The sequence below is a fragment of the Zingiber officinale genome, chromosome 3A (genome assembly GCF_018446385.1).
Source record: "Zingiber officinale cultivar Zhangliang chromosome 3A, Zo_v1.1, whole genome shotgun sequence".
Classification (NCBI taxonomy): Eukaryota; Viridiplantae; Streptophyta; class Magnoliopsida; order Zingiberales; family Zingiberaceae; genus Zingiber; species Zingiber officinale.
In genome coordinates, this window is record NC_055990.1 from 69,512,876 (window position 1) to 69,535,596 (window position 22,721).

General features: G+C 39.1%; 8 non-coding genes and 6 pseudogenes across 8 annotated transcripts; all 14 read right to left on the reverse strand.

Moving 5' to 3' along the window:
* Window positions 1-4,045: 4,045 nt before the first annotated feature.
* Window positions 4,046-4,164, reverse strand: LOC122054491. The gene has a single exon (XR_006132794.1). It is a non-coding gene; the product is annotated as a 5S ribosomal RNA (ribosomal RNA).
* Window positions 4,165-4,862: 698 nt separating this feature from the next.
* LOC122054456 lies at window positions 4,863-4,981 on the reverse strand. The gene has a single exon (XR_006132764.1). It is a non-coding gene; the product is annotated as a 5S ribosomal RNA (ribosomal RNA).
* Window positions 4,982-5,267: 286 nt separating this feature from the next.
* Window positions 5,268-5,410, reverse strand: LOC122054352 (annotated as a pseudogene).
* A 697-nt stretch (window positions 5,411-6,107) lies between these two features.
* Window positions 6,108-6,226, reverse strand: LOC122054432. Its single transcript, XR_006132744.1, has one exon. It is a non-coding gene; the product is annotated as a 5S ribosomal RNA (ribosomal RNA).
* Window positions 6,227-16,942: 10,716 nt separating this feature from the next.
* LOC122054525 lies at window positions 16,943-17,086 on the reverse strand (annotated as a pseudogene).
* A 603-nt stretch (window positions 17,087-17,689) lies between these two features.
* On the reverse strand, window positions 17,690-17,808 carry LOC122054399. Its single transcript, XR_006132715.1, has one exon. It is a non-coding gene; the product is annotated as a 5S ribosomal RNA (ribosomal RNA).
* A 290-nt stretch (window positions 17,809-18,098) lies between these two features.
* Window positions 18,099-18,217, reverse strand: LOC122054565. The gene has a single exon (XR_006132835.1). It is a non-coding gene; the product is annotated as a 5S ribosomal RNA (ribosomal RNA).
* Window positions 18,218-18,507: 290 nt separating this feature from the next.
* Window positions 18,508-18,625, reverse strand: LOC122054550 (annotated as a pseudogene).
* Window positions 18,626-19,304: 679 nt separating this feature from the next.
* On the reverse strand, window positions 19,305-19,423 carry LOC122054548 (annotated as a pseudogene).
* A 289-nt stretch (window positions 19,424-19,712) lies between these two features.
* Window positions 19,713-19,831, reverse strand: LOC122054558 (annotated as a pseudogene).
* A 1,229-nt stretch (window positions 19,832-21,060) lies between these two features.
* LOC122054410 lies at window positions 21,061-21,179 on the reverse strand. The gene has a single exon (XR_006132726.1). It is a non-coding gene; the product is annotated as a 5S ribosomal RNA (ribosomal RNA).
* Window positions 21,180-21,468: 289 nt separating this feature from the next.
* LOC122054364 lies at window positions 21,469-21,587 on the reverse strand. The gene has a single exon (XR_006132686.1). It is a non-coding gene; the product is annotated as a 5S ribosomal RNA (ribosomal RNA).
* A 280-nt stretch (window positions 21,588-21,867) lies between these two features.
* On the reverse strand, window positions 21,868-21,986 carry LOC122054556 (annotated as a pseudogene).
* A 288-nt stretch (window positions 21,987-22,274) lies between these two features.
* Window positions 22,275-22,393, reverse strand: LOC122054445. Its single transcript, XR_006132754.1, has one exon. It is a non-coding gene; the product is annotated as a 5S ribosomal RNA (ribosomal RNA).
* Between the last annotated feature and the right edge of the window lie 328 nt (window positions 22,394-22,721).

Here is a 22,721-nt window from a genome sequence, read left to right on the forward strand (position 1 = left end):
GTAAAAAGAGAGATTTTAAAAATTTATAAAATTTTCTTAATTTAAATTAGGCCACAAGGTTTTAAAAGAGAGTTGTAAAATTTATAAAACTTTATTTTAAAAAGAAATATTATTAGAGATGTTTTAAATTTTAAAACTTGATTTTAAATTTTAAAACTTTCCTTTTAATATCCACATTAGAAAAAAAGAGAGAGTTTGTAAAATTTTATTAGAAGTTTTCTTCTTTTAAAATTTTATAAAAAAAAAATTTTCTTTTCCTTTTGATAAGTGGTCGGCCACCTTGCTTGGTGCCCAAGCAAGGGGTCGGTCAAATAATTAAATATCAACAAATAGTTGGTTAATTAATAAATCAATCTAGGATTGATTAATTAAAAGGAAAGAAAAAGAAAAAGAAAAAGAAAAGGAAATAGGAATGAGTCTAATTTTTTATAAAACTCTTTCCATAATTTTCTGTTGGGAAACTAATATAAAAAGGGGGGAAGGGGAGGCCTTGAAGAACATAACAATTGATATTGTATTGTTGGAGATCATCAAGTGGTCGGCCCCTCTCCCTCTCTTCCCTTTGCTCCTTTGTGGTGGTGGTGGCCGAATTCTAGAGAAGGAGGAGAAGCTTTCCGGGTGGTGTTTGTCTTGGAGGATCGTCGCCCACACGACGTCCAAGAGGAGGCGAGGGATACGGCAGAAGATCTCGAGGTTTTTAGCATACAGGGAAGAGGTATAACTAGTATTTAATTTCCGCATCATACTAGTTAATTTTTCTTTGTATAAATACCAAATACAAGAGACATTAGATTCTTGTTTTTCGAATTTAATTTCGATGTTGTGTTCTTTTCTTTTTTTCCTTGTGATTTGATTGTTCCTTTTGGTTAACCTAGAGTTATATAAGGAAATTAAATATTAACTTTTCTTAAAAGGCTTTGTCTAGTCGGTGGTGGTTACTCCCATATCCAAGAAGGCCAAGTGCCTCGCCATGCAGTACTAGAAGTCAATTTTGGAAACTAATATTTAATTGAATTTATAACCTAGGTGATTTGGATCAAACGTGTTAAGTTCCGCAGGAGATCCAAATCTAAACCTAAAAGAACATATAAGTTAAACTTGGAATCAAACGTGTTAAGTTCCGCAGGAGATACAAGTTTAACTTAAAAGAACACATGGTAGCTAGGAAAGGTTCAGATCACGTACAAAATTTTTGTACAGTGGAGCCATTGGGTTTTTCAAGTAGCAACCAACAATTGGTATTAGAGCGAGGTTTTGCCTCTGTGTATTTGGTATTAGTTTAATTATGCACATGTCATATATAATTTAGGCAGGTTAATAGTAGGATGTGTTAACTTTGTGGATGCAGGATCCAACTATTATGGCTTATAGTTATTATGTGTGTGATTGGACCCTTAGATATGTCAATGGCATTTATTATGTGTGCATGATTGTATTATAAAATACAGCAGGAGCTGTATTTAGTTTTATTAGGATTTTATTGTTTGATCTAGTTACATGTACATTCCGATTATGGAATATAGGATCGATGGATGTACATTTTTATTTTATGTTCGATCTAGTTCACATGTACATTCCTTCGAGGAATATAGGATAGAAAAATGTAAAATTCTATTTATGTCGCGGATCGAATCTTGCAAGGCGTGAAACCTTTTTGAGGACCAGAGACGCAGCGGAACAAGGGGCAAGATGGATGCGACAACTAGACCAGGTGACAGTGGCCAAAGATGGCAGCAGCTAGGGTTGGCGACACACAGAGGACAACAATAGATAAAAGCCATAATAGTTGAAAATTAGTTTTTCTATTTATTGATTTTTATGCTGTGACTGTGTGTGCTTGTTAGTATGCATGTTTAGTAGGCTAGCATAGTCAAAATTCCTCACTTTAAATAACTAAGTGGGAGAGGGATTTATTTTTAAATAAATTCCACGGTCTCCATTACTGGTTTATAAGTGATGCAACAAGCTTGCGCGTTGGCTCTGAGTGCCTTCCTCCATATCGGATGAGCTTGTTTGCGGATCACTAGATTAAACTTCCATTCTTAGGATGACTATAGGAAGTTAATTAAGAGTGTGTGATTTTCCCCATCGGAAGGGGCACAATCTTATTAATGGACTTAGTGTCAAGTAATGGTACACACTTAGGCGCGTCTAATAGTATCCTCCCCATCAGAGTCACTGCTATTATTCGTGTGACCAAAGTAAACCAACTATTAATTTTATTTGTCAAAAAGTTAGGTTGACAAGATAATAAAATTAATGGGTAAAACTCTCCTTTTACAAATGTTGAATTTGTATACGTCCACACTATCATGGCATACAAAATTCACGGTGTTTTGAGGTGTTGGTTAATTTAAAATAGTATTGTTTGAGGAATCAAAATTATTCTAAATTTAGAGTTCTGACCAAAAATTATTTGTGATTCTTAGGATGACTTTCAACCCACTGGCCATCATACTAAAAGAGAACAGACTTACTGGTCCTAACTACATAGATTGGAAAAAGAACCTGGACATTGTTCTTACTGCTGGGGGCTATAAGTTTGTACTGTCAGAGGAATGCCCAGAAACACCTAGCAATGGTTCTACCCCAGAGGAGATTCAGTATCATAGTAAATGGGTAAAAGCGCGGTGTTACATCTTGGCTTCGATGTCAAATGTATTGCAACATCAGCATCAGGACTTACCAACAGCCTATGATATAATGAACAATCTCAAGGAACTCTTCGGACATTAGAATCGGGATGCTAGGCAAGAGGCAATGAGAAAACTGATGACAGCCACCATGACTGAGGGGACTCCTGTGAGGGATCATATTCTCAAGATGATGGCTTACTTAAACGAAATACAAGTTCTTGGAGGGAAAATTGATGGGGAAACCCAGGTCGATATCATCCTCCAAACGCTGCCCAAAAGTTTTGAGCATTTTCGCCTGAACTATAATATGAATAAAAGGATGTATTCATTGGCGGAACTTCAGGCAGCCGAAGGGTTGTTTCGTCAACATTCTCAAATTCACTATGCTGAAAATGGTTCTACTTCTAAGCCGAAAGGAAAGAAGAAGAAGAAACAAAATGGTTCAGCAAAGAAGGTGAATAAACCTCAAGGTGTATGACAAAAAGCTGGAATAAAGAAGCCGAAGGGCAAGTGCTTTATTTGCAAGTAGACTGCACATTGGAAGGCGGACTGTCCTCGTAGGAAACAGAACAATAAAGGTATATCTCATACTCTAGTTGTTGAAACATGTTTAGCGGTGCTATCTACCAACACCTGGTGTGTAGATACGGGAGCCACTGATCATGTCTGCAATTCCTTGCAGGGGTTCCAGGAAACCCGACGACTATCTGAAGGAGAGATTACCGTCTATATGGGCAATGCTACTAAGGTGGCGGCTGTTGCAGTGGGAGATGTCTACTTATCTTTTAATAGGAATAGAAATTTGGTTTTAAGAAATTGTCTTTATGTACCCAGTTTTAGAAAGAATTTAATTTCAGTTTCTAAACTGGTTTTGGATGGATATTCAGTTTTCTTTAGTAACGATGTAGTTATTAAGAGAAATAAAGTGATTATTTGTTCTGGTACATTAATTGGTAATTTGTATACTTTAAATCTAATTTCTCCCACAAAGCATAATATGAAAATTAATAACACATCTTCTGACTCTCATAAGAGAAAAGAACCTTCGGAAATGAACCAAGCATATCTTTGGCATCTAAGGCTTGGTCATATTAACTTAAGTAGGATTCAGAGGCTTATAACCGATGGACTCTTGGGTTCATTAAAGTTGAAAAATTTTTCAACTTGTGAATCTTGCTTGGAAGGTAAAATGACCAAGAGGCCTTTTAAGGCCAAAGGGTATAGAGCCAAAGAAGTGTTAAAATTGGTTCATTCTGATTTGTGTGGTCCTATGTCTGTCCAGGCAAGAGGTGGTTTTGAATATTTTGTCTCTTTTATAAACGATTATTCAAGATTTAAACAACCCGCGAAAAATAGACTCGCTGATAACACATTTTTATTACCAAAAAAATATAAATAAAAATAAAAATTAGGTGCAACACGAGGACTTCCCAAGGGATCACCCATACTAGTACTGCACTCAACCAAGCACGCTTAACTTCGGAGTTCTGATGGGATCCGATGCATTAGTGCTGGTATGATCGCACTCATCCTTTCTACCACACTCTCCCTATTTAAACCGCTAACGGCCCTCGCGCGAATCAACTCTCCCGCAAGCAAACAGTACAACGCCTCCCGCTAAAAAAGCAAATAAATAAATCAAGGTGACGCACTGATAACTGTCATAATTATAAGTTGAAATCCAATCCATAAAAAAACAAGAAGTACTATAACAAAACTCGCAATACGAATCCAACTCATTAAACATGATAAAAAATCAACAATTGACCATTAGATCAAATCTGAAGCGAACTGATCATAGGGCTAAGATATAATTAATTCTCGTCGTCCATCAAGATCTGGCTGATTCAAGTCAATCTATGTAGATCTCCGATGATCAGAGTCGTCCATTAAGATCTAGTCATCCTGACCATTCAACTAGTTCCGGCCGATCTTGACCGTTCACTCAGATTTAATCACATCAAATTAACACAATCCGAGCATGTAAAATTAACGAAGCGCTACCGCAAATCCTTAACCCTCCGCCCTCCCCCCGACGAAAAAACCTGAAAACAACAACAAACAAACAAAAAAATCAACCATTAAATAATCAAACCGTCGCGGTTTCCCGGCGGTCTGCGCCACCTTCCGAGGGGATAGTCACATTAACATTTAAACAACCCGCGAAAAATAGACCCGCTGATAAAACATTTTTATTACCAAAATAATATAAATAAAAATAAAAATTAGGTGCAAGACGAGGACTTCCCAGGGGGTCACCAATCCTAGTACTGCTCTCGCCGAAGCACGCTTAACTTCGGAGTTCTGATGGGATCCGGTGCATTAGTGCTGGTATGATAGCACCCATCTTTTCTAACACACCCTCCCTATTTAAACCACCAACGGCCCTTGCGTGAATCAACCCTCCCGCCGCCGCCCTCCCTCCCCCCGACGAAACAACCAAACAACAAAAATAGAAAAATTAAAAGATAAATAAACAAACCACCGCACATTCCCATGCGGTCGTCGCCGCCTTCCGGGGAAAGGAACAAAAAAATAAATAAATAAAAAATTAACAAATAAACAACCCACGGAAAATAGACACACTAATAACACGTTTTTCGTAAAATAATAATAATACTAAAATAAAAATAGGTGCAACACGAGGACTTCCCAGAGGGTCACCCATACTAGTACTGCTCTCGCCACCCATCCTAGTACTGCTCTCGCCCAAGCACGTTTAACTTCGGAGTTCTGATGGGATCCGGTGCATTAGTGCTGGTATGATCGCACCCATCATTTCTACCACACTCTCCCTATTTAAACCGCCAACGGCCCTCGCGTGAATCAACCCTCCCGCAAGCAAACAGTACAACGCCTCCCGCTAAAAAAGCAAATAAATAAATCAAGGTGACGCACTGATAACTGCCATAATTATAAGTTGAAATCCAATCCATAAAAAAACAAGAAGTACTATAACAAAACTCGCAATACGAATCCAACTCAATAAACATGATAAAAAAATCAACAATTAACCATTGGATCAAATCTGACGCTAATTGATAATAGGGCTCAGATATAATTAATTCTCATTGTTCATCAAGATCTGGCTGATTCATGTCAATCTGTGTTGATCTCCGATGATCAGAGTCGTCCATTAAGATCTAGCCATCCTGACCATTCAACTAGTTTCGGCCGATCTTGACCGTTCACTCAGATTTAATCTCATCAATTTACCACGATCCGAGGATGTAAAATTAACGAAGCGCTACCGCGAATCCTCAACCCTCTGCCCTCTCCCCGACGAAAAAACCTGAAAACAACAACAAACAAACAAAAAAATCAACCGTTAAATAATCAACCGTCGTGACTTCTCGGCGGTCTGCGCCACCTTCCGGGGGGATAGCCACATTAACATTTAAACAAACCGGAAAAATAGACCCGCAGATAACACATTTTTATTACCAAAAAAATATAAATAAAAATAAAAATTAGGTGCAACATGAGGACTTCCCAGGGGGCCACCCATCCTAGTACTGCTCTCGCCCAAGCACGCTTAACTTCAGAGTTCTGATGGGAACCGGTGCATTAGTGCTGGTATGATCGCACTCATCCATTCTACCACACTCTCCCTATTTAAACCGCCAATGTAACGCCCGCCCTCCCTGCTAACCCTAAGGGACGGGGCTACGATACTCTATGTACATATTACAGTGGAAGACTTGAAATAATTTTTATTTTTCTTAGTTTAATAAAACTTTTCTTTTGTTTTCAAATCCGAACTACACTAATATGGTTTCCATAACATGATAACAAGATAAATAGAAACATAACATCAAGTTACCCATATAGTACTACAATTTACGAAACCAAAGCGTAATTCTTAAAAGTTCTTAAAGCAGGTTCTTATTTGGTTGCCTAGCCACCGCCACACACATCTCCTTGCCTCTCCTGCTGCTCCTTTAGCTCATCCAGCTTTTTCCTTTATCTGTGGTACAAGGAAAGTAAGCTATGAGCACTCATGGCTCAGTAAGTTCCTTTCCTACTCACTAAAACCGAAAATCATCACATGATCAAAGAATATCTCAACATAACATGATCTCAACTAGTCATGGCATAACATATCATACTCTTTAAGCATATCATGCAACATAACAAAATCATAACTAGTCATGGCATATCATCTCTTAAAGCATAGCATGATACATAACATAATCATATCTAATCATGGCATATCATAGCATCATCATAAGGTAGCATGGCATATCAAGCATAGCATGAAACATAACATAATCATATCTAATCATGGCATATCTTAAATCATAGCATCATCACAACATGATCATAAGGTATATGCAATATGATTTTGAAAACATGTATCCGAAAAACATGTGTATGTCTCATGATCTTTAAAACCATTTCTTCTTACATATATACTTGAACGTATTATCAACTTAAAGGTGATCCCGGCTATGTACCACTTACATATTACGCGCAACCTATGTAGGTCCAAGGTAGCAAGTCTTGAACCCTACAAGGCAAACATACTAGGCCCGAGTCTTACTCCATCGACCTAGGGGCACTTAGGAGCTCATCCCTAACGAGGCCCGAGTCTTATTCCATCGACCCCGGGGCGCTTATGGAACCCACCCTTGGTACAAGCCATATAAAGTAAAGTACATGTCATACTTATACATATCACACATCATAAGAGCATGCATCACTTAGGCACACATCATATCATAAAAGTATGCATCACTTAGGCATACATCATATCATAAAAGTATGCATCACTTAGGCATACATCATGTCATAAAAGTATGCATCACTTAGACATACATCATATCATAAAGGTATGCATCACTTAGGCATACATCATGTCATAAAAGCATGCATATTTTCACCACATAGCATATCATAAAAGCATGCATATTTTCACCACATAGCATATCATAAAAGCATGCATATTTTCACCACATAGCATATCATAAAAGCATGCATATTTCTATCCACATAGCATATTATAAAAGCATGCATATTTCTAGCACATGTCATATCATGGAAAGTATGAATCACAAGCATACATGTTTAAGCATAAGGGTGTATCATGTGATTATACTATCATAAGAAACATGGTAATATAGTTAACTTGGATTCTAAGCTTCCTAATCCCTTGGGTTCTTATCATGGCCGAACCCCCTTAGATCTCAATTTAGGTAAAAATAACCTCCAAGCATGTGGAACCTAAATTATCATCACATCAATTTCATAGGAAGCATTATAAGCATGATTAACTTGGTTTCTAAGTTCTCCAAGTCCCTAAACTTCATGTGGCCGAACCTTATCAGGTGTGAAACAAGGTCCCAAATGTCATGAAAGCATGGAAACCTTACACCATATTTATAGCATTTTTCTTCCAAGTAACATAGTAATCATATTTGAGCTAATTCCTAAGTTCTTCAAGCCCTTAACATATGTCATGGCCAAAATTTCACAAGTATTCATTAGGGCTAAAAACAAGCATACAAGCATGTGAACTTGAACTAACATCATGTATAAATTCATAATAAGGTATCATACAAAGGGTATGGCCGAAACTTACCCTAGCCTCATTTTAGGTCATTAAGCAACATATAGCATGAGAACTTTGGCTTTCTACTTATCATATTTCATGTAGAGTGACATGAGCATATTTAAATTTTGTTCTAGGGTTTCTAGGGCATCTATCCCTTCATGGCTGAGACCTACAATGGTCCATTTAGGTCATGTAAAAATTATACAAGCATGTGACACAATCAACACATTATCATATTTCCATAAGAAGTATTTTTAACACAATTGATTTCAATTCTAAGGCCTCTAGGTCATTTAAACCCTACTTGGCCGAGACCCATCAGTGGTTAACTTTGATTCAAATAGCCTAAAAGCATAGGAAGTCATACAAGTTTCATAGCATGTATAAAGACAAGCATAATAAACATACATGTGCATTGTGTCTTAGGCTTCCTAGGTTTCTTTCCTTTTTCTTTTATTTTTCCTCATGGCCGAAACCTACCATTCTCTAAACTAGGTTTTAAGTGGCCTAAAGCATGGAAAACCTAAGTAAGTTTCATGACAAAAATTACTAAGAACATCATATACCAATTTGGTTCATAAACAAGCTAGGACCCTTGTGACCTTACAAGTCATATATCATGTAACTAAATTCTCTACACCCTAATTAAGCATGAGAGCATTAAACCATGTTCATATCTTAATATCACAGAGGTCTTGAGCATGTTAAAATTTTGTTTAAGCTTTCCTAAGCTATCCATCTTAACATGGCCGAAAATCTTAATGAAGAGTTCATGAATTTCTAGCAATATTCAACATGCAATTCTTTAAGAGAACTCTATATTCTATCATATAAACATGGTTACTTAAATTTTAAAGGTCTTCCTAACCCTAAGCTCTTTTCTTGGCCGAAACATATGAGGGGATTTCCTTTGGTTCCAAGTAACTTTCAAGCAAGAAAAACCAATAAAAGATCCTTAGTAATTCATGGAGGGAATCTTGTACTAGTTTGGTTAAACAATGATTTCCCTAACCTCTTTAAAACATTTTTGGCCGAAATTCTAGGGTTAGGTACTCCTCTGACCAAGCATCATATAGGTATAAAAACATGAAGGAAAGCCTTCCTACATAGCATAGAAAAATATCACGAAATGAGGACTTGTTTAAACCTTCCTAGATTTGAAACTCTTCTTTGGCCGAATTTTCTTAAATTCTATTCTAGGTTTTCTAATCCTCATAAAATCCAAAAATCAAATAAAAAGCCTTGTACCACAGGTGAGGGGAAGCTTACATCCTTTTTGCTTGTGGATCTAAGGTATGGTGATGGAAGAAGTAGCCTCTTCTTCTAGTTCCCTTCCCTTGTTCCTCTTGCTAAGTCCTCCTTGTATCTTAGGCTTTCTTAGGAGAAAACCTTGGCTTGGGGCCGAAGATGGAGGAGAGGGGGCTGGGGTTCTCGGTGATGGAGAGGGGAGAATGAGAGAAATGAGAGAAAAATTAGAATTCTTCTCTTTACTTGCTCCCTTTTATGTTAAGGAGGAAGAAGTAGCAAAATTAGTTTTTTGCTTTCCTTCTCCCTTAGCCTTTTTTCCTATTTTCTTTTTATTTTTATTTATTTATTTATCCTCATCATTCATGGTGAAATAAGGGGGAATGAATCCCCTTAATTAGCATCTTTTATTTTTCGGCTAGAGAAGAGAGAAAGAGGGAGAGAAGGAAGGAAGGCAAGTTGCCTTTCTCTTGCTCTTTTCTTGTTTTCTTTTAGCTAACTTTTACTCTCACCCTTATCATGAGTTTCCCTCCTTTGCTATCAATATCTTCTCTCTATCCCAATTAGTTTCTACTAATTAATTCTATAAATTATAAGATAAGAGGTTCAAGGTTCAATCCTTGACCTCCTCTTCTTTTTATTTCATTTTATTTATTTTTTTGCTTCAACCCACTTCCTTTTATTTTTCTAAGGCAAAATCCTACATTCATATACTTATCTTAAAAGCTTAGTGGGTGTTACAGTACCCCGTACCTCATAAAAAGTTCGTCCTCGAACTTTAAAATAGCTCCGGGTACTTTTGTTTCATATCGTCCTCGCGTTCCCAGGTGGCTTCTTCGAATCGTTGATTCCGCCACAGGACCTTTACTAAGGGTATTTCTTTGTTCCTTAACCTCTTGATTTCTCGGTCCAAGATCTGAATAGGTCTACTTTCATAACTTAGGTCCTCTTGAACTTGTACCGACTGTGGCTCAATTACTTGATCTGTGCTGGGAGTACACTTCTTGAGCATCGATACATGGAACACATTGTGAATGGCTGCCATGTCTGGAGGTAGTTCTAGTCTGTATGCGACTTGGCCCACTCTTTCTAAAATCCGGTACGGTCCTACGTATCGTGGCTTAACTTGCTCCTCTTTCCGAACATCATTATCCCTTTCATGGGGGATACCTTAAGGAATACCAAATCTCCGATGTTGAATTCTAGCGGCCTGCGCCGTTTATCGGCATAATTCTTCTGCCGACTCTGAGCAGTTTCTATTCGTTGGCGGATCTTCTGTATAACTCGGGTGGTGTCATCAATAAGTTTCGTTCGGAACCCCATTTCCTTCTTTTCACCACTTTCATACCAGCCTATAGGGGATCTACACTTTCTCCCATACAGAGCTTCGTAAGGTGCCATGTTAATAGTAGCTTGGTAACTATTATTGTAGGCGAATTCTGCCAGGTATAGATATCGACACCAGCTTCCCTTGAAGTCCAGGGCACAAGCTCTTAACATATCTTCTAATATTTGGTTCACTCTTTCAGTTTGCCCATCGGTCTGAGAGTGGAAAGTCGCTCGGACATAGTTTCGACCCAAGGATACGAAACACGTCTCGGTTCCTCGATGGGTTCCCATATTGGTTCGTTTCCCGCATTAAGTAAAACTTTAGCATATTGATTGAAATTAGGTAGCTGACCTGAGACGATGGCAGAGGCGTTCGCCACGTCATCCTGAGCGAGAGAGTAGACTCTGGCATTGGTCATAGTGGGAGGGGCCTCCAATCTTCCTTGGCTGATTGAAGTCCCTTCTATAGAAGTATGCATCTGGTGAAGCTGTGCAGGGGTACTCCTATTCTGGTTGTTCTGCGGAGGTAGTGCCAGAGACTGAGTAGGGCAATCTCTTACCAAATGTCCTTCCTTTCAGCAGTTGTAGCACTTTCTGGTGCTTAGGAGACATACTCCAGAATGCATTTTTCCACAAGTGGTACACTGAGGATATTTAGTTTTCTTATTGGTCGGACCACCTTTGGTGTTGTTCCACCGTTTCCTCTTTCCACCTGAGTTTCCTTTCCAGTCGGTTCTGGTATTGTGTGATTTTTGTCCTCCGGTCAGTGCTTGGTTCTTGCCCTTGTTCATTGCTTTCTGGTAGTGCTCGGTAATCAGGACACTGCTGACTAGCTCTTCTGCAATTTGCGGTCTATTCACTCCGCCTGCTACGTTCAGAGCTATCTCAGGTCGGAGCATCTTTAACATTAACCGGACCCTTTCTTTTTCGGTACGGATCAGTTCTGGGCACAGACGTGCTAGGCGGTTGAATTTCTTGACGGCTTCGTTAACTGACAGATCACCTTGTCGGAACTCAGTGAACTCGTCATAGTGCTTGTTGGTCACTTGCATATAGAAGAATTCTTCTAAGAACTCGGTCTCAAAATTCGTTCACTGCATCTGATTTATTTGTCTTTTCGTTTTTACTCGGTCCCACCACATCCGGGCATCTCCGGTAAGGCAGAACGACGCGCATTTGACCTTCTCGTGTTCAGGCCAGTCCAGTAGTTCCATTATGCTCTCTACGGTCTTGAGCCAGGCTTGTGCATCCCATGGTTCGCAGTTTCCCGAGAATGCTTCCGGCTTAAGCCTTTGCCACTGAATCAGATAGGCCTCTTGTCGGACCATCGGAGTAGGGGCTGCCGGGGGTACTGGCGCGGCTGTAGGTATAACCGGTAGTGTATTCTGATTTGCCGGTGGGGTAACTGGGTTGCCTTGCTGACCCATTAAGGTAGTGATCAGCTGTTGTTGTTCTGTGATATGATGCTGGAGGTCTGCGACTACCTGTGTCAGGTCTGGTGGAGTCACTGTCCCTCCGGTTCGGGCATTGCGTGTCCTAACCATGTTTATCTAAATAAGGACAAACAAACTAGTGTAAGTGGTTATCGTTTTTAGCCCATCTAACGTACTGTTTTGCTTCTATCTATTTGTTCTGGTATTATTCCTAAGCTACCAATACGTAATCCTAATCTAAATTATAACTAAAAGCATGGAATAATGCATCAAACATAAACAAGCAAAACATGAAACTAAAGCATAAACAACATAAGGAAAAATAAGGAATAGAGTGACAAACAATATAATATAAGGAAATAAAGCATAAGTAATATAGCAAAGAAAATAAAGCATAGGCAATATAATAAGGATGAAAAATAAATAAAGCATAAGTCATATAACAAGAAATTTAAGCAAAAACATTCTTACTTGGAGCGGTAGGTCGGAGGCTTGATGTGTGTGTAGTGAGCTGGCAAAAACTTTGGCTCTGATACCAACCTGTAACGCCCGCCCTCCCTGCTAACCCTAAGGGACGGGGCTACGATACTCTATGTACATATTACAGCGGAAGACTTGAAATAATTTTTATTTTTCTTAGTTTAATAAAACTTTTCTTTTGTTTTCAAATCCGAACTACACTAATATGGTTTCCATAACATGATAACAAGATAAATAGAAACATAACATCAAGTTACCCATATAGTACTACAATTTACGAAACCAAAGCGTAATTCTTAAAAGTTCTTAAAGCAGGTTCTTATTTGGTTGTCTAGCCACCGCCACACACATCTCCTTACCTCTCCTGCTGCTCCTTTAGCTCATCTAGCTTTTTCCTTTATCTGTGGTACAAGGAAAGTAAGCTATGAGCACTCATGGCTCAGAAAGTTCCTTTCCTACTCACTAAAACCGAAAATCATCACATGATCAAAGAATATCTCAACATAACATGATCTCAACTAGTCATGGCATAACATATCATACTCTTTAAGCATATCATGCAACATAACAAAATCATAACTAGTCATGGCATATCATCTCTTAAAGCATAGCATGATACATAACATAATCATATCTAATCATGGCATATCATAGCATCATCATAAGGTAGCATGGCATATCAAGCATAGCATGAAACATAACATAATCATATATAATCATGGCATATTATAAATCATAGCATCATCACAACATGATCATAAGGTATATGCAATATGATTTTGAAAACATGTATCCGAAAAACATATGTATGTCTCATGATCTTTAAAACCATTTCTTCTTACATATATACTTGAACATATTATCAACTTAAAGGGGATCCCTGCTATGTACCACTTACATATTGCGCGCAACTTATGTAGGTCCAAGGTAGCAAGTCTTGAACCCTACAAGGCAAACATACTAGGCCCGAGTCTTACTCCATCGACCTAGGGGCACTTAGGAGCCCATCCCTAACGAGGCCCGAGTCTTATTCCATCGACCCCGGGGCGCTTATGGAGCCCACCCTTGGTACAAGCCATATAAAGTAAAGTACATGTCATACTTATACATATCACACATCATAAGAGCATGCATCACTTAGGCACACATCATATCATAAAAGTATGCATCACTTAGGCATACATCATATCATAAAAGTATGCATCACTTAGGCATACATCATGTCATAAAAGTATGCATCACTTAGGCATACATCATATCATAAAAGTATGCATCACTTAGGCATACATCATATCATAAAAGTATGCATCACTTAGGCATACATCATATCATAAAGGTATGCATCACTTAGGCATACATCATGTCATAAAAGCATGCATATTTTCACCACATAGCATATCATAAAAGCATGCATATTTTCACCACATAGCATATCATAAAAGCATGCATATTTCTATCCACATAGCATATTATAAAAGCATGCATATTTCTAGCACATGTCATATCATGGAAAGTATGAATCACAAGCATACATGTTTAAGCATAAGGGTGTATCATGTGATTATACTATCATAAGAAACATGGTAATATAGTTAACTTGGATTCTAAGCTTCCTAATCCCTTGGGTTCTTATCATGGCCGAACCCCCTTAGATCTCAATTTAGGTAAAAATAACCTCCAAGCATGTGGAACCTAAATTATCATCACATCAATTTCATAGGAAGCATTATAAGCATGATTAACTTGGTTTCTAAGTTCTCCAAGTCCCTAAACTTCATGTGGCCGAACCTTATCAGGTGTGAAACAAGGTCCCAAATGTCATGAAAGCATGGAAACCTTACACCATATTTATAGCATTTTTCTTCCAAGTAACATAGTAATCATATTTGAGCTAATTCCTAAGTTCTTCAAGCCCTTAACATATGTCATGGCCAAAATTTCACAAGTATTCATTAGGGCTAAAAACAAGCATACAAGCATGTGAACTTGAACTAACATCATGTATAAATTCATAATAAGGTATCATACAAAGGGTATGGCCGAAACTTACCCTAGCCTCATTTTAGGTCATTAAGCAACATATAGCATGAGAAGTTTGGCTTTCTACTTATCATATTTCATGTAGAGTGACATAAGCATATTTAAATTTTATTCTAGGGTTTCTAGGGCATCTATACCTTCATGGCCGAGACCTACAATGGTCCATTTAGGTCATGGAAAAATTATACAAGCATGTGACACAATCAACACATTATCATATTTCCATAAGAAGCATTTTTAACACAATTGATTTCAATTCTAAGGCCTCTAGGTCATTTAAACCCTACTTGTCCGAGACCCATCTGTGGTTAACTTTGCTTCAAATAGCCTAAAAGCATAGGAAGTCATACAAGTTTCATAGCATGTATAAAGACAAGCATAATAAACATACATGTGCATTGTGTCTTAGGCTTCCTAGGTTTCTTTCCTTTTTCTTTTATTTTTCCTCATGGCCGAAACCTACCATTCTCTAAACTAGGTTTTAAGTGGCCTAAAGCATGGAAAACCTAAGTAAGTTTCATGACAAAAATTACTAAGAACATCATATACCAATTTGGTTCATAAACAAGCTAGGACCCTTGTGACCTTACAAGTCATATATCATGTAACTAAATTTTCTACACCCTAATTAAGCATGAGAGCATTAAACCACGTTCATATCTTAATATCACAGAGGTCTTGAGCATGTTAAAATTTTGTTTAAGCTTTCCTAAGCTATCCATCTTAACATGGCCGAAAATCTTAATGAAGAGTTCATGAATTTCTAGCAATATTCAACATGCAATTCTTTAAGAGAACTCTATATTCTATCATATAAACATGGTTACTTAAATTTTAAAGGTCTTCCTAACCCTAAGCTCTTTTCTTGGCTGAAACATATGAGGGGATTTCCTTTGGTTCCAAGTAACTTTCAAGCAAGAAAAACCAATAAAAGATCCTTAGTAATTCATGGAGGGAATCTTGTACTAGTTTGGTTAAACAATGATTTCCCTAACCTCTTTAAAACATTTTTGGCCGAAATTCTAGGGTTAGGTACTCCTCTGACCAAGCATCATATAGGTATAAAAACATGAAAGAAAACCTTCCTACATAGCATAGAAAAATATCACGAAATGAGGACTTGTTTAAACCTTCCTAGATTTGAAACTCTTCTTTGGCCGAATTTTCTTAAATTCTATTCTAGGTTTTCTAATCCTCATAAAATCCGAAAATCACATAAAAAGCCTTGTACCATAGGTGAGGGGAAGCTTACATCCTTTTTGCTTGTGGATCTAAGGTATGGTGATGGAAGAAGTAGCCTCTTCTTCTAGTTCTCTTCCCTTGTTCCTCTTGCTAAGTCCTCCTTGTATCTTAGGCTTTCTTAGGAGAAAACCTTGGCTTGGGGCCGAAGATGGAGGAGAGGGGGCTGGGGTTCTCGGTGATGGAGAGGGGAGAATGAGAGAAATGAGAGAAAAATTAGAATTCTTCTCTTTACTTGCTCCCTTTTATGTTAAGGAGGAAGAAGTAGCAAAATTAGTTTTTTGCTTTCCTTCTCCCTTAGCCTTTTTTCCTATTTTCTCTTTATTTTTATTTATTTATTTATCCTCATCATTCAAGGTGAAATAAGGGGGAATGAATCCCCTTAATTAGCATCTTTTATTTTTCGGCAAGAGAAGAGAGAAAGAGGGAGAGAAGGAAGGAAGGCAAGTTGCCTTTCTCTTGCTCTTTTCTTGTTTTCTTTTGGCTAACTTTTACTCTCACCCTTATCATGAGTTTCCCTCCTTTGCTTTCAATATCTTCTCTCTATCTCAATTGGTTTCTACTAATTAATTCTATAAATTATAATATAAGAGGTTCAAGGTTCAATCCTTGACCTCCTCTTCTTTTTATTTCATTTTATTTCTTTTTTTGCTTCAACCCACTTCCTTTTATTTTTCTAAGGCAAAATCCTACATTCATATACTTATCTTAAAAGCTTAGTGGGTGTTACAGCCAACGGCCCTCGCGCGAATCAACCCTCCCGCCACCGCCCTCCCTCCCCCCGACGAAACAACCACACAACAAAAATCGAAAAATTAAAAGTTAAATAAACAAACCACCCCAGCTTCCCATGCGGTCGCCGTCGCCTTCCGGGGGAAGTGAACAAAAAAATAAATAAATAAATAAATAACAAATAAACAACCCACGAAAAATAGACACACTAATAACACATTTTTCTTAAAACAATAATAATGCTAAAATAAAAATAGGTGCAACACGAGGACTTCCCAGGGGGGTCACCCATCCTAGTACAGCTCTCGCCACCCATCCTAGTACAGCTCTCGCCCAAGCACGCTTAACTTCGTAGTTCTGATGGGATCCGGAGCATTAGTGCTGGTATGATCGCACCCATCCTTTCTACCACACTCCCCCTATTTAAACCGCCAACGACCCTCGCGCGAATCAACTCTCCCGCAAGCAAACAGTACAACGCCTCCCGCTAAAAAAGCAAATAAATAAATCAAGGTGACGCGTTGATAATTACCATAATTATAAGTTGAAATCCAATCCATAAAAAAACAAGAAGTACTATAACAAAACTCGCAATACGAATCCAACTCAATAAACATGATAAAAATCAACAATTAACAAATGGATCAAATCTGAAGCGAACTGATCAGAGTCATCCATTAAGATCTAGCCATCCTGACCATTTAACTAGTTCCGGCCGATCTTGATCGTTCACTCAGATTTAATCTCATCAATTTACCACGATCCGAGGATGTAAAATTAACGAAGCGCTACCGCGAATCCTCAACCCTCCGCCCTCCCCCCAGTGAAAAAACCTGAAAACAGCAACAAACAAACAAAAAAATCAACCGTTAAATAATCAAACCGTCGCGGCTTCCCGGCGGTCTGCGCCACCTTCACATTAACATTTAAACAACCCGCGAAAAATAGACCTGCTGATAACACATTTTTATTACCAAAAAAATTTAAATAAAAATAAAAATTAGGTGCAACACAAGGAGTTCCCAGGGGGTCACCTATCCTAGTACTGCTCTCGCCCAAGCATGCTTAACTTCGGAGTTCTGAAGGGATCCGGTGCATTAGTGCAGGTAAGATCGCACCCATCCTTTCTACCACACTCTCCCTATTTAAACCGCCAACGACCCTCGCGCGAATCAACCCTCCCGCCGCCGCCCTCCCTCCCCCCGACGAAACAACCAGACAACAAAAATCGAAAAATTAAAAGATAAATAAACAAACCACCGCAGCTTCCCATGCGGTCGCTGCCGCCGCCTTTCGGGGGAAGGGAACAAAAAAATAAATAAATAAAAAATTAACAAATAAACAACCCACGGAAAATAGACATACTAGCAACATGTTTTTCTTAAAATAATAATAATACTAAAATAAAAATAGGTGCAACACGAGAACTTCCCTGGGGGTCACCCATCCTAGTACTGCTCTCGCCCAAGCACGCCTAACTTCGGAGTTCTGATGGGATCCGGTGCATTACTGCTGGTATGATCGCACCCATCGTTTCTACCACACTCTCCCTATTTAAACCGCCAACGGCCCTCGCGCGAATCAACCCTCCCGTCGGTGCCCTCCCTCCCCCCGACGAAACAACCAGACAACAAAAATCGAAAAATTAAAAGTTAAATAAACAAACCACCGCAGCTTCCCATGTGGTCGCCGCCGCCGCCTTCCGGGGGAAGGGAACAAAAAAATAAATAAATAAAAAATTAACAAATAAACAACCCACGGAAAATAGACACACTAATAACACGTTTTTCTTGAATTAATAATAATACTAAAATAAAAATAGGTGCAACACGAGGACTTCCCAGGGGGTCACCCATCCTAGTACTGCTCTCGTTCAAGCACGCTTAACTTCGGAGTTCTGATGGGATCCGATGCAATACATTGGTATGATCGCACCCATCCTTTTTACCACACTCTCCCTCGCACGAATCAACCCTCCCGCAAGCAAACAGTACAACGACTCCCGCAAAAAAAAAGCAAATAAATAAATCAAGGCGACGCACTGATAACTGCCATAATTATAAGTTGAAATCCAATCCATAAAAAATAAAAGAATACTATAACGAAACTCGCAATACGAATCCAACTCAATAAACATGATAAAAATCAATAATTAACCATTGGTTCAAATCTGAAGCGAACTGATCATAGGGCTCAGATATAATTAATTCTCGTCGTTCATCAAGATCTGGCTGATTCAAGTTAATCTGTGTAGATCTCCGATGATCAGAGCCGTCCATTAAGATCTAGTCATCCTGACCATTCAACTAGTTCCGACCGATCTTGACCGTTCACTCAGATTTAATCTCATCAATTTACCACGATCCGAGGATGTAAAATTAACGAAGCGCTACCGCGAATCCTCAACCCTCCGACCTCCCCCAGACGAAAAAACCTGAAAACAACAACAAACAAGCAAAAAAAATCAAACGTTAAATAATCAAACCGTCGCGGCTTCCCGGCTGTCTGCGCCACCTTCCGGGGGGATAGTCACATTAACATTTAAACAACCCGCGAAAAATAGACCCGCTGATAACACATTTTTATTACCAAAAAAATATAAATAAAAATAAAAATTAGGTGCACCACGAGGACTTCCCTGGGGGTCACCCATCCTAGTACTGCTCTCGCCGAAACACGCTTAACTTCGGAATTATGATGGGATCCGGTGCATTAGTGCTGGTATGATCGCACCCATCCTTTCTACCACACTCTCCCTATTTAAACCACCAACGGCGCTCGCGTGAATCAACCCTACCGCCGCCGCCCTCCCTCCCCCCGACGAAACAACCAGTCAACAAAAATCGAAAAATTAAAAGTTAAATAAACAAACCACCGCAACTTCCCATGCAGTCGCCGTCAACGCCTTCCAAGGGAAGGGACAAAAAAATAAATAAATAAAAAATTAACAAATAAACAACCCACAGAAAATAGACACACTAATAACACGTTTTTCTTAAAATAATAATAATGCTAAAATAAAAATAGATGCAACACGAGGACTTCCGAAGGGGTCACACATCCTAGTACTGCTCTCGCACAAGCACGCATAACTTCAGAGTACTGATAGGATCTGGTGCATTTGTGTTGGTATGATCGCACCCACCCTTCATACCACACTCTCCCTATTTAGACCGCCAACGGCCCTCACGCGAATCAACCCTCCCGGAAGCAAACAGTACAACGCCTCCCGCTAAAAAAAACAAATCAATAAATCAAGGTGACGCACTGATAACTGCCATAATTATAAGTTGAAATCCTTTCCATAAAAAAAAACAGGAAGTACTATAACAAAACCCGCAATACGAATCCAACTCAATAAACATGATAAAAAATCAACAATTAACCATTGGATCAAATCTGAAGCGAACTGATCATAGGGCTCAGATATAATTAATTCTCGTCGTTTATCAAGATATGGCTGATTCAAGTCAATCTGTGTAGATCTCCGATGATCAGAGCCGTCCATTAAGATCTTGCCATCCTGACTATTCAACTAGTTCCGGCCGATCTTGACTGTTCACTCAAATTTAATCTCATCAATTTACCACGATCCGAGGATGTAAAATTAACGAAGCGCTACCGCTAATCCTTAACCCTCCGCGTCCCCCGCCCCCAATCGAAAAAACCTAAAAACAACAACAAACAAACAAAAAAATCAACCGTTAAATAATCAAACCGTCGCGGCTTCCCAGCGGTGTGCGCCAGGCGTTCCCATTAACATTTAAACAACCCGCGAAAAATAGACCCGCTAATAACACATTTTTATTACCAAAAAAATATAAATAAAAATAAAAATTAGTACTATAACAAAAAACAGGAAGTACTATAACAAAACCCGCAATACGAATCCAACTCAATAAACATGATAAAAAATCAACAATTAACCATTGGATCAAATCTGAAGCGAACTGATCATAGTGCTCAGATATAATTAATTCTCGTCGTTTATCAAGATCTGGCTGATTCAAGTCAATCTGTGTAGATCTCCGATGATCAGAGCCGTCCATTAAGATCTTGCCAGCCTGACCATTCAACTAGTTCCGGCCGATCTTGACCTTTCACTCAGATTTAATCTCATCAATTTACCACGATCCGAGGACGTAAAATTAACGAAGCGCTACCACGAATCCTTAACCCTCCGCCCTCCCCCATGCGAAAAAACCTAAAAACATCAACAAACAAACAAAAAAATCAACCGTTAAATAATCAAACCGTCGCGGCTTCCCAGCGGTGTGCGCCACGTTCACATTAACATTTAAACAACCCGCAAAAAATAGACCCGCTAATAAAACATTTTTATTACCAAAAAAATATAAATAAAAATAAAAATTAGGTGCAACACAAGGACTTCCCAGAGAGTCACCCAACCTAGTACTTCTCTCGCCCAAGCACGCTTAACTTCGGAGTTCTAATGGGATCTGGTGCATTAGTGCAGGTAAAATCGCACCATCCTTTCTACCACACTCTCCCTATTTAAACCGCCAACGACCCTCGCGCGAATCAACCCTCCCGCCGCCGCCCTCCCTCCCCCCAACGAAACAACCAGACAACAAAAATCGAAAAATTAAAAGTTAAATAATCAAACCACCGCAGCTTCCCATTCGGTCACCGCCGCCGCCTTCCGGGGGAAGGGAATAAAGAAATAAATAAATAATTAATTAACAAATAAACAACCCACGAAAAATAGACACACTAATAACACGTTTTTCTTAAAATAATAATAATACTAAAATAAAAATAGGTGCAACACGAGGACTTCCCTGGGGGTCACCCATCCTAGTATTGCTCTCGCCCAAGCACGCTTAACTTCGGAGTTCTGATGGAATCCGATGCATTAGTGCTGGTATGATCGCGCCAATCCATTCTAGCACACTCTCCCTATTTAAACCGCCAACGGCCCTCGCGCGAATCAACCCTCCCGCTGCCGCCCTCCCTCCCCCCGACGAAACAACCAGACAACAAAAATCGAAAAATTAAAAGTTAAATAAACAAACCACCGCAACTTCCCATTCGGTCACCGCCGCCGCCTTCCGGGGGAAGGGAACAAAAAAATAAATAAATAAAAAATAACAAATAAACAACCCACGGAAAATAGACTCACACGTTTTTCTTAAAATAATAAATACTAAAATAAAAATAGGTGCAACACGAGGACTTTCCAGGGGGTCACCCATCCTAGTAACGCTCTCTCCCAAGCACGCTTAACTTCAGAGTTCTGATGGGATCCGAAGCATTAGTGCTAGTATGATCGAACCCATCCTTTCTACCACAGTCTCCCTATTTAAACCGCCAACGGCCCTCGCGCGAATCAACCCTCCCGCCGCCGCCCTCCCTCCCCCCGACGAAACAACCAGACAACAAAAATCGAAAAATTAAAAGTTAAATAAACAAACCACCGCGGCTTCCCATGCGGTCGTCGCCGCCGCCTTCCGGGGGAAGGGAACAAAAAAATAAATAAATAAAAAATTAACAATTAAACAACCCACGGAAAATAGACACACTAATAACACGTTTTTCTTAAAATAATAATAATACTAAAAAAAATAGGTGCAACACGAGAACTTCCCAAGGGGACACCCGTCCTAGTACTGCTCTCGCACAAGAACGGTTAACTTCGGAGTTCTGATGGGATCCGGTGCATTAGTGCTGGTATGATCGCACCCATCCTTTCTACCACACTCCCCCTATTTAAACCGCCAACGACCCTCGCGCGAATCAACCCTCCCGCAAGCAAAGAGTACAACGCCTCCCGCTAAAAAAGCAAATAAATAAATCTAGGTGACGCACTGATAATTGCCATAATTATAAGTTGAAATCCAATCCATAAAAAAACAAGAAGTACTATAACAAAACTCGCAATACGAATCCAACTCAATAAACATGATAAAAAATCAACAATTAACAATTGGATCAAATCTAAAGCGAACTGATCATAGGGCTCAGATATAATTAATTCTCGTCGTTCATCAAGATCTGGCTGATTCAAGTCAA